The sequence below is a fragment of the Cucumis melo genome, chromosome 8 (genome assembly GCF_025177605.1).
Source record: "Cucumis melo cultivar AY chromosome 8, USDA_Cmelo_AY_1.0, whole genome shotgun sequence".
Taxonomy (NCBI): domain Eukaryota; kingdom Viridiplantae; phylum Streptophyta; class Magnoliopsida; order Cucurbitales; family Cucurbitaceae; genus Cucumis; species Cucumis melo.
Window position 1 is genome coordinate 14,347,627 of NC_066864.1, and position 11,811 is coordinate 14,359,437.

Sequence of the window (11,811 nt, forward strand, 5' to 3'; positions counted from 1 at the left end):
CACGTACCTAACCGTAACTTCAAGGTCCATCGACATACAATTCCAATCTACAACGTAGCCCATTAACATAACCACACTATACCGAACATCCAGCATCGGGGTCTACTAGCAAGTAACTCCTTATACACGATAGCACACAAGCTACAACTAGCGGTCGCGTTACCTTTACATCAGACAAGAGTGTAGTAATAATGCTTAAAAGTCAAAACACACATATTTATTTGGTACAGTTATTAACGTGTAATCCCCTATGGACTACTATGTTTCCAACCTCGATTCGAGGTCCAGTAGTAGGAAAACCCTTACCTGATACTCGGTTATGCCCCTCGATCGAGTCCACGCTCAACGGATCCACCTAAACGAAAACACGAAGGTTTTAATCGATGATACTAGTAGAAGTCATTTTAAATGGTCCTAAGCAACATCCGTTGACTTACCCAAGGAAAATGAGAGCTATCTCCGAACAAGCCTGCCGCGGAACCCGAGAACTTAAACGTCAACTCCTTAATACCATCAAGGGAGGAAAGGTAGGACCAAATCTTATTCCAATATTCAAATTCGAATCGGACGCAGCAACATTAGGAATTTCATCAAAATAATCCTTACCGAAGACTCACCGTGACCCGAAGTGGAGTAAGGAAGGCTTAGGTGGCTCGATGAACAGGGAGCTCGGCTTGGCTTGGAGGCGTTCGACTCGGCTCACCCTCGGCTCGGCTCAACTCGGCTCGTGGCTCGGCTCAACTCGGCTCGCGGCTCTGGCTCGCGGCTCGGCTTGCGGCTCGCAGCTTGAAACATGGGTCGGACTGGAAGCGGGTTCTCGGGTCGGGTCGACTTGAAATCGGGCAACCACAATGACAAACCTTCGGGCGTTCGACGACGGAGATGCGTCGCGGCTGGGTGGAGTTCGACGACTGGCTATGCTTCAACGCGGCGGAGGGCGACGGTGTGACGGCGGACACGGTCGGACGAAGGACGCACGGCGGCGTCCGAGTGTTTGAAACCTAGAGGAGACCCGAAATGGTAGGGAGCCGCGACGGACGAAAACGATGAAGTTGAAGGCGTTGCCGACGCTAGAGACGGAAATGGAGACGGAATGTGACGGAGGAGATGGGGACGGAGGCGACGGCGTGTGCGGAAGAGAGATGGTGGGCGGCGGCACTGAAACGAAAAGGAAAGAAAGTGGGCTGCGGCGGCGCGAGAAAGAAGAAAACGAAAACGGATGAGGGGGGGTGTGTCGCGCGCGCCTTAGGGTTTTTTTTTTAAAAAAATATTATTATATATATATATATATTAACTTATAATTAATAAATAATAATCATATTACTAATAATAATAATAATAATAAAAGATAATATTAATATTAAATTATATGTAAAGATTATAATAATTAATAATAATAATAATAATATAATTAATATTATATTATTATTATATAAATTTACAAATATTAATTTAAGAATTTCAGAAATTACTCCAAAATTTAAAATTTTCGAAAAATTTACGCAAAACGATAAAAGTTTACCTCGAAAATTCGGGGCGTTACATTCTTCCCTCCTTAGGGAACTTTCGTTCTCGAAAGTTTTATTCCTCGAACAGTTCAGGATAACGGGACCTCATGTCATCTTCACGCTCCCATGTAGCCTCTTCCACCCGATGATTCAGCCATAAGACTTTAACCAAAGGGATTTCTTTATTCCTCAACGTCTTCACCTCTCTAGCCAGCACCTCAACAGGTTGTTCAGTATAGCTCAAGTTTTCATCAATCTCTAGTGGCTCATAATCCACTACATGGGAGGGATCTGGCACGTACTTCCTCAACATAGAGACATGAAACACATCATGAACTGTCGAGAGTGATGTTGGCAACGCCAAGCGATAAGCTACAGGGCCAATCGGCTCCAGAATCTCAAACGGCCCAACAAAACGGGGACTCAGCTTTCCCCTCCTTTCAAATCGTAAGACACCTCTCATAGGTGCTACCTTTAAGAACACCTTGTCCTCTACCTCAAACTCAAGATCCTTCCGCCTCACATCTGCATAACTCTTCTGCCTACTCTGAGCGGTATGCGTGCGTGATCTAATCTTCTGTATCGCTTCGTTAGTAGACTGAACTAACTCAGGACCCATCAATCTCTGCTCACCCACCTCACCCCAACAAACCGGGGATCTACAACATTTGCCGTACAAGGCCTCAAATGGCGCCATGCCAATAGTAGCCTGATAATTGTTGTTATAAGCAAATTCCATCAAATGCAAGTGGGAGTCCCAGCTACCTGGAAATTCAAATGCACACGCTCGCAACATATCCTCTAAAACTTGGTTCAGACGCTCAGTCTGACCGTCAGTCTGTGGATGGAAAGCTGTACTAAAGTCTAACCTCGTGCCCATAGCAGTCTGCAAACCCTTCCAGAATTTGGAAGTGAAACGGGCATCTCTATCAGAAACAATCGACACTGGCACTCCATGTAATGTCACTATCTCCGACATGTACAGCTGTGCCCACTTATTAGCAGTATAGGTGGATTTACCCGGAACGAAGTGCGCTGATTTGGTAAGCCTGTCCACCACAACCCAAATCACTATAAAACCCCTCAGAGTTCTCGGCAGTCCTGTAATGAAATCCATGGACACATTTTCCCACTTCCATTCCGGTATGCTCAAGGGTTGTAATAAACCCGCTGATTTCTGCCTTGGTGCCTTGACCTGCTGACACAACAAGCATTTACTAACAAATTCTGCTACCTCCCTCTTCATGTTACGCCACCAATAAACCTGCTTCAGGTCCTGATACATCTTCGTACTACCTGGGTGCATGGAAAATGGGGAACTGTGAGCCTCAGATAATAATTCTGTCTTAACCGCACTATCTGACGGCACACAGAGGCGCCTCTCAAACAAAAGTCCACCATCAGAGGATATGGAGAACTCAACCGCTTGCCCTGCCTCTGCTAGGCCACGTTGCTCAACCAAATAAGGATAGTTACTCTGAGCATCAATGATCCTTTGTCTCAAAGTCGGCTGTACCGTCAACTGGGCCATAGTGACTGCCCCCACTGACACTGCAATCTCAGCCCGCTAGAGATCCCGATGCAATGGGGCCTGTCGGGTAATAAGTGCTGCTGAATGTGATACCTTTCACTAAGAGCATCAGCTACCACATTTGCCTTGCCTGGATGATACAGTATCTCACAATCGTAATCCTTGACTAACTCAAGCCATCTTCGCTGTCTCATATTCAATTCCTTCTGAGTAAAGAAGTATTTCAAGCTCTTATGATCCGTGAAGATCTGTATCTTTTCACCATATAAGTAATGCCTCCATATTTTCAAAGCAAAAACCACTGCTGCCAACTCTAAATCATGTGTAGGGTAGTTCTGCTCATGACTCTTCAACTGACGAGAAGCATAAGCGACCACCTTACCCTGTTGCATCAAAACACAACCCAAACCCTTCTTGGACTATAAATCACAAAACTGCCAGAACCATCAGGTACAGTAAGAACCGGTGCGGTAACTAGCTTCTGTTTAAGGTTCTGAAAACTGTCCTCACATGCCTTGCTCCAAACAAAAGGAGCTCCCTTCCTGGTCAACTGAGTAAGAGGAGTAGCTATACGAGAAAAGTTCTCCACAAACCGTCGATAATAACCTGCTAAACCCAGAAAGCTACGAACCTCACTGACTGTGGAAGGTCGGGTCCAACCGGTGATTGCCTCTATCTTAGCTGGATCCACAGAGACTCCAGCCTTAGAAACCACGTGGCCCAGAAAGGACACCTGCTTCAGCCAAAACTCGCATTTCGAGAACTTTGCATACAACTTATTATCCCGAAGTGTTTGCAAAACTATACGTAAATGCTCCTCATGTTCGGCCTCCGTCTTGGAGTATATCAAGATATCGTCAATAAACACGATCACAAAAGTATCTAGGAACTCCCTAAACACTCTGTTCATCAAGCCCATAAACACTGCCGGAGCATTCGTCAAACCAAAAGACATCACAATAAACTCGTAGTGTCCATACCTGGAACGAAATGCTGTCTTCGGTACATCACCTTCCTTAATCCTTAGCTGATGGTATCCCGACCGAAGATCAATCTTAGAGAACACTGTGGCTCCCTGTAACTGGTCAAATAGATCGTCGATCCTGGGCAAGGGATATCTGTTCTTTACGGTTACCTTGTTCAACTCCCTATAGTCAATGCATAGACGCATCGATCCATCCTTCTTCTTAACGAACAAAACTGGCGCACCCCAAGGTGACACGCTCGGTCGAATGAATCCCTTATCAAGCAATTCTTGTAACTGCACCTTCAGTTCTTTCAGCTCTGCGGGGGTCATTCTGTAAGGGCTCTGGATATAGGAACCGTGCCCGGCTCCAACTCTATGGCAAACTCAACCTCTCTGTGCGGAGGTAACCCTGGAAGTTCTTCAGGAAAGACATCTGGATAGTCCCTCACCACCGGTTCTGATGACAGGGATACATCGACCTCTCTAGTATCCACCACACTTGCTAAGATACCCCAAGTACCCTGACTGAGCAGTTTACTGGCCCTGATGGCTGAGATTACCTGAGGCAACGACCTTGACCCTTCTCCCTTAAATTTAAAACTGGCCATCGAGGGAGGGTTAAACGTTACCTCCTTACGGGAACAATCTATGCTGGCGTGGTTAGCGGCCAACTAATCCATACCCAGGATTACATCAAAGTCGAGCATATCCAGGACTAACAGCGTTACTTCAATCACATGGCCTGCTATCTCAATCTGGCATGCGTTCACCTTTTCCTTCGACAACATACACTCCCCGGAAGGAGTAGATACTGATAGAACATGGTGTAAGGGCTCTACCTCTAAGCGGGCATGCAACATAAATGCGGAAGAGATAAAAGAATGTGACGATCCCGAATCAAACAAAACTAAGGCGTAATGCCCCAATACTGGAAGTGTACCTGTCACCACCGTGCCTGCCCTCTTAGCCTCAGTCTTGTTGGTAGCAAAGACTCTACCCTGATGTGGAGCATCTGCTCCTTGATTCTGCGCGTTCCCCGTAAGTCTCAACGGGCATCTATCAGCTGTATGACCCTCTTGCCTACACTTAAAGCAAGTCCTGGTCCCGAATAAACAACGGCCCAGATGGTGCTTTTCACAAGTGGTACACGACGGCTTCCCTCTGGCAGCTTCCCCTACCTTAAAAGGTTTCTGCTGGAAGCGGCGAAACTCACCACCTGATCTGAAGTTCCGCTGTGGCACTGGAACAGGCTGTTGCTCAGCCTTCCTCTTCTGTCCCAATGTTGAACCTCTACCAGCGGCCTTAGACGAGTTAGCCCTCTCTTGTAAACTGAGATCCACTGCCAGGCGCAGTGCATCGGCATAAGTAGCAGGTCGGAAGGCTCGAACCAAACCCTAAATGTCCAGTCGGAGGCCTCTAACAAACTTATCAGCTCTGGCCGCCTCGGTCGCTATCATCTCGGGAACGAAGCGGGATAACATGTCAAACTGCGCATCATACTACTCCACTGTCATGTCACCCTGCTCTAAGTTCAGGAACTCCTGCCGCTTGGCATCTCTCAAACTAGCAGAGAAGAATTTCGCATAGAAACTCTCCTTGAACTGTTGCCACGTGATCTGACTCACATAACCACCTAGCATTCTCTCTGTAGTCTCCCACCATGCAGTACCTCTGTCAGTCAACATGAAAACAGCGCACTGAACTTTCTGATCCTCAGGGCACTTCATGTATCGGAATATAGTCTCCAAAGACGATAACCACAACTGAGCCCTGGTGGGGTCCTCCAAAGACCCATCGAATTTCGTGGGATTATACTTCCTGAAATCCCTCAGGTGCTAAGCCTCTGCTGACAACTGATCCGGCAAAACCTGGGGCGCAACTGGTACTGGAGCCGGAGCTGGAGCAGGAGCTGGTGCTGGAGCTGGCGGGGCAGGCTGCTGCTGCTCCCGCATCTGCATAATCAAATCCCTGAACCTCTGCTCCATGGCTGCTAGATCCGATGAGTAACTGGCGCGGCCGGGTCAGTGGCTTGGGCTACAGGCTGCACCTCAGGTTGAACACGTCCTGCTCCCCTTCCTCGGCCTCCTCGGCCACCCCTACGTGCACCTCTCCTTGGCGGCATTTCCCTAACAACCACCAATGATCCCTTTAGTCATAATGGTAATTAACTGCGCAGTTTAACTTAGGTAAGGTAATGCATATAGAGTTATACATATAATTTCATGAGAGCGTACCTGACGAGTGGCAAGGATCGTTGTAGCCATAAGGACACAAAACACAGACTCACATTACAAGTCAGTCTATAGAACCTAAAACTTAGGCTCTGATACCAACTGTAACGACCCAACTTTCCGGACTAAGCTAAGGTCACTACTCAGTACTAAGACTCGACCACACAACACAAAATTCATAACGGACCGGTTACGATTTCTTAAAACGTTAGAAATATTACAAAAACAGTATCGGGCCCTATTTTAAATCAAAGTCACAAAAGTTTCAAATAAAAACTCAGGTCATCAACTCAAAATCACAAAACCAAATATTCTAACAAAATACATCAGCGGAAGCAATAAGAAAATCAGACGCGTCCATATGGCCTTCACGCATCCTTCCTGCCTCTCGTCGGTCTGCCCCTCGCTGTGCCCTTACCTGAAAAGTTTAAGAAGAGAAAAGGGTGAGTATAAACATACCCAGTAAGGGACCCACTACTGGGCCCGTTAGGGAACAACAGTTAACTTCCTATTCAGGGGTACCCTACGTAACAGTCTAATGGTTCCGTAGAACGCACATATCAGTCTAGTGCTCCCGAAGGATGCACATATCAGTCTGGTGCTTCCGAAGGATGCACATATCAGTCTAGTGCTCTCGAAGGATGCACATATCAGTCTAGTGCTCCCGAAGGATGCACATTCCGTAAGGTACACTACCCCATAGATTAAGCTAACCGTTACCCCTCAGTCCATACTAAACCGTCTACCACAGTCATACCTCATCAACACTCATATTACAACTTCGCCATAGGCTTTGCCGGTTAGATAGTATAGGTTTAAACAACTACACCCTCAGTTGCTATACGCGTTTCTAATTCGCACACCATTATGGTAACCCCTAGACCCAATCAACTAATCAATCAAAAACGGACTCACTGTCCTTTCCCGTCCAAACTCCATGATCAATGTCCAGACCAATGACTACCACGTACCTAACCGTAACTTCAAGGTCCATCGACATACAATTCCAATCTACAACGTAGCCCATTAACATAACCACACTTTACCGAACATCCAGCATCGGGGTCTACTAGCAAGTAACTCCTTATACACGATAGCACACAAGCTACAACTAGCGTTCGCGTTACCTTTACATCAGACAAGAGTGTAGTAATAATGCTTAAAAGTCAAAACACACATATATTTATTCGGTACAGTTACTAACGTGTAATCCCCTGTGGATTACTACGTTTCCAGCCTCGATCCGAGGTCCAGTAGTAGGAAAACCCTTACCTGATACTCGGTTATGCCCCTCGATCGAGTCCACGCTCAACGGATCCACCTAAACGAAAACACGAAGGTTTTAATCGATGATACTAGTAGAAGTCATTTTAAATGGTCCTAAGCAACATCCGTTGACTTACCCAAGGAAAAGGAGAGCTATCTCCGAACAAGCCTGCCGCGGAACCCGAGAACTTAAACGCCAACTCCTTAATACCTTCAAGGGAGGAAAGGTAGGACCAAATCTTATTCCAATATTCAAATTCGAATCGGACGCAGCAACATTAAGAATTTCATCAAAATAATCCTTACCGAAGACTCACCGTGACCCGAAGTGGAGTAAGGAAGGCTTAGGTGGCTCGGTGAACAGGGAGCTCGGCTTGGCTTGGAGGCGTTCGGCTCGGCTCGGCTCGGCTTGGCCTCGGCTTACAACTCGACTCGGCTCACCCTCGGCTCGGCTCGGCTTGGCCTCGGCTCACAGCTCGGCTTGTGGCTCAGCTCAACTCGGCTCGCGGCTCGGCTCAACTCGGCTCGCGGCTCGACTGAACTCGGCTCACGGCTCGACTCAACTCGGCTCGCGGCTCGACTCGCGGCTCGGCTTGCGGCTCGCAGCTTGAAACACGGGTCGGATTGGAAGCGGGTTCTCGGGTCAGGTCGACTTGAAATCGGGCAACCACAACAACAAACCTTCGGGCGTTCGACGACGGAGATGCGTCGCGGCTGGGTGGAGTCTGACGACTGGCTCTGCTTCAACGCGGCGAAGGTCGACGGTGTGACGACAGACACGGTCGGACGAAGGACGCACGACGGCGTCCGAGTGTTTGAAACGGAGAGGAGACCCGAAATGGTAGGGAGCCGCGGCGGACGAAAACGATGAAGTTGAAGACGTTGCCGACGCTGGAGACGGAAATGGAGATGGAACGTGACGGAGGAGATGGGGACGGAGGCGACGGCGTGTGCGGAAGAGAGATGGTGGGCGGCGGCGCTGAAACGAAAAGGAAAGAAAGTGGGCTGCGGCGGCGCGAGAAAGAAGAAAACGAAAACGGATGAGGGGGGGGGGGGGTGTGTCGCGCGCGCCTTAGGGTTTTTTTTTAAAAAAATATTATTATATATATATATATATATATTAACTTATAATAATTATAATTAATAAATAATAATCATATTACTAATAATAATAATAATAAAAGATAATATTAATATTAAATAAATTATAGGTAAAGATTATAATAATTAATAATAATAATAATAATATAATTAATATTATATTATTATTATATAAATTTACAAATATTAATTTAAGAATTTCAGAAATTACTCCAAATTTTAAAATTTCCGAAAAATTTACGCAAAACGATAAAAGTTTACCTCGAAAATTCGGGGCGTTACATTTTCTATGGTTGTAAAATTAGGTCTTAGTTACTTGCTGTGTCAAGTAGATAACTCCAAATGCCTAATCCATTCTCTCAGATAGAATTAAGCGTTGAATATAGCTATGATATATTAAGCAAACTAAAGACTAAAACCATTCAGGATTTTCGAGGAATTAATCTAACTCTTGATTTTAATCATAGCATGAGAACTACAATAAGCGATTTCGTAAAGTGACGGGAGAACAAATTGAAAGTGTATTGAATTAATAGTAAAAGCTTTAGCCCTCTTGACTATGGAATTCATAACAAAAATGCAACTAGAAGAGAAATTACAAATGAATAGAATTAGAAATGCTGTCAAGGCACGAAATGCAATTTCTTTCTAGCAAAGTACCACGCAACCTTCGGAATGACGCAAATCAGGAGCATTAGTAGTGTTTTAATGCAGTGTCTCTCAAAGTGTGAGAGCAATTTATTAAAAATTTAGAGTTATGTGCAAACTTGCCAAGAAAAGCCTATCAATAAACGCCTATCAATAGACGACCCAATCTCTTGCGTCAAGGCACGAAATGCAATCTCTTGCATTCCTTGGCTCCATTGATGTTTCTTTTACAATGTTAAGGGGAATGGTTGTGGTGATTTCCTTTCATACTCTTACACTAAGCTCTCTCCTAAAAATACAGAGAAGGAATGTTAGGGATGGCAATGGCGGATAGGAAAGGATTAGAGATGATGCTCATATCTGTATTTTCTCCGTTCTTTCACACTCCACCACATGGTATCACACAACCATAGATGAAGCTTGGGTCGTCTATCGATAGGCGTTATTTGAGTTTGCAAATAACTCTGAATTTTTAATAAATTCCTCTCACACTTTGAGAGACACTGTAAAACACTACTAATACTTTTGATTTGCGTCAGTCTAATATCTTTTTGTTCATTGCCTTGATGGCTGACACGAGCAATTTGAATCGCTTTGAACAACTTCTTCATTTTTCTTATCTTCTTGTATCAAAATGTTGCTCTAAAACAATGAAAAACGTAATAAATAGGCTTTTTGTCTTTTGTAGTTCATAAATTGCATGGTTCATATTGTTACAAGATTTTCCACGGGTTATCTCACTTTTATCACATTACTACTCCATGGTTCTATATAAAATGGCTACTATATATAACTTATATTTCTACATTAATTATTGTGAATGAGCTACATTAGAGGCAGAAAGATAACAGATCTCAAGTGCTATCAACAAGGAAAACATCGTAGTCCATTAATGATAAACATTTGTTGATGATACACCTACATGACAAGTCAATTATTAAAGTGAGATAAAACTTTATCATCAACAAAACGATATTAACTTTGATATGTAAAATATGACAAGAACATACATAGGTTTATTTGTGATAGAGTGGTATTCAAAATGGGACTACTCAAAATTCGTGGGACAAAATTGAAAAAAAAATTACAAGAACCAAGATGATATTTTAAAAATTATTATTAATATTAAAAATATTTCTCTTTAAATTTTACATAAGTATATTACGACTTTTGATTTATTTTATAGTGATGCTTGCGAGGAAAAAGAAAAGGAAAAAAAACAAGTTATAATAATTAAGTTAATAGCACACATTTATTGTTTGCAAAAATGGTAAAAACAAAACCTGACCCATATATACAAGATGTAAAATGTCACAAATGCTCTCACTACTGATACAAATTTGATACACCTAATACACATAATATCTCTTGCACTAGTAGAAAAAGGACCTACAATGACAATTAAATGTTGTCATTAAAGGTTTTCGTGACAGTTTTTTGCAGTTATTGATGCGGCAGTCATGGAAAGTAGTTTATTACAGTTGTATAAAACTGTCACGAAATGTGGTTTTCATGACATATAATAAATGTCACAAATGAAATATTTTATGACAGATTATAACTATCATTTTTTAGTTACCATGACTTTAATTAACTATCAATAAAACTTTTTCGATGACAATTTTATTTTTAAATTGAAATGTCATAGTTGTGTTTTTAGTCACTATTTTCAACAACCCTCTTTTTTATTGAATCCTGTATTTCTTCTCGCCCTGCCATTCCACGTACCATTACAGACGAATACAATCACATATGGAAAAACGGTGAACGCTTTAATAGAAAGAAACACACTTTGTAATATTGCTTTAATTGTTGGTACAAATGTGTTTTGGTACGAACAAACTATTTAAATAACTACATTTAAACAAAAAAATTTCCTACCAAACCTACAAAAAAGCCTATACATCAATGAATTGGTGTAAATATGGTTTCATTGCTCCAATAGATTGTGACAAAACCTAATAAGAAAATAAAAGAAAAAAAAATGATTCAAGAAGACAACACATTCACCCATATAAACACATCACATTCACTTCATGGTGAACACAAACTTCAACAACACTTCATGATGAACAACACACCTCAACAACACTTCATGATGAACAACACACCTAAACAACACTTCATGATGAACAACACACTTCAACAACACTTCATGATCAACAACAACTTCAACAACACTTCATGATCAACAACACACTTCGACAACACTTCATAATCAATAACACACTTCAACAACATAGAGCACATACACACTTGAAGAATAATAACTTCTAAACTTAGCTGAATTCATCCCACAAACTAAGCTAAATTACATACACACTTCAACAACACTTCATGATCAACAACACTTCATAATCAACAACACACTTCAACAACACTTTTCTATCAACAACACACTTCAATAACACTTCAACAACGTAGAGCACATATACAATTCAAGAATAATAACTTCTAAGCTTAGCTAAATTCAACCCACAAACTTAGCTAAATTACATACACACTTGAACAACACTTCATGATCAACAACACACTTCAACAACACTTTTTTATCAACAA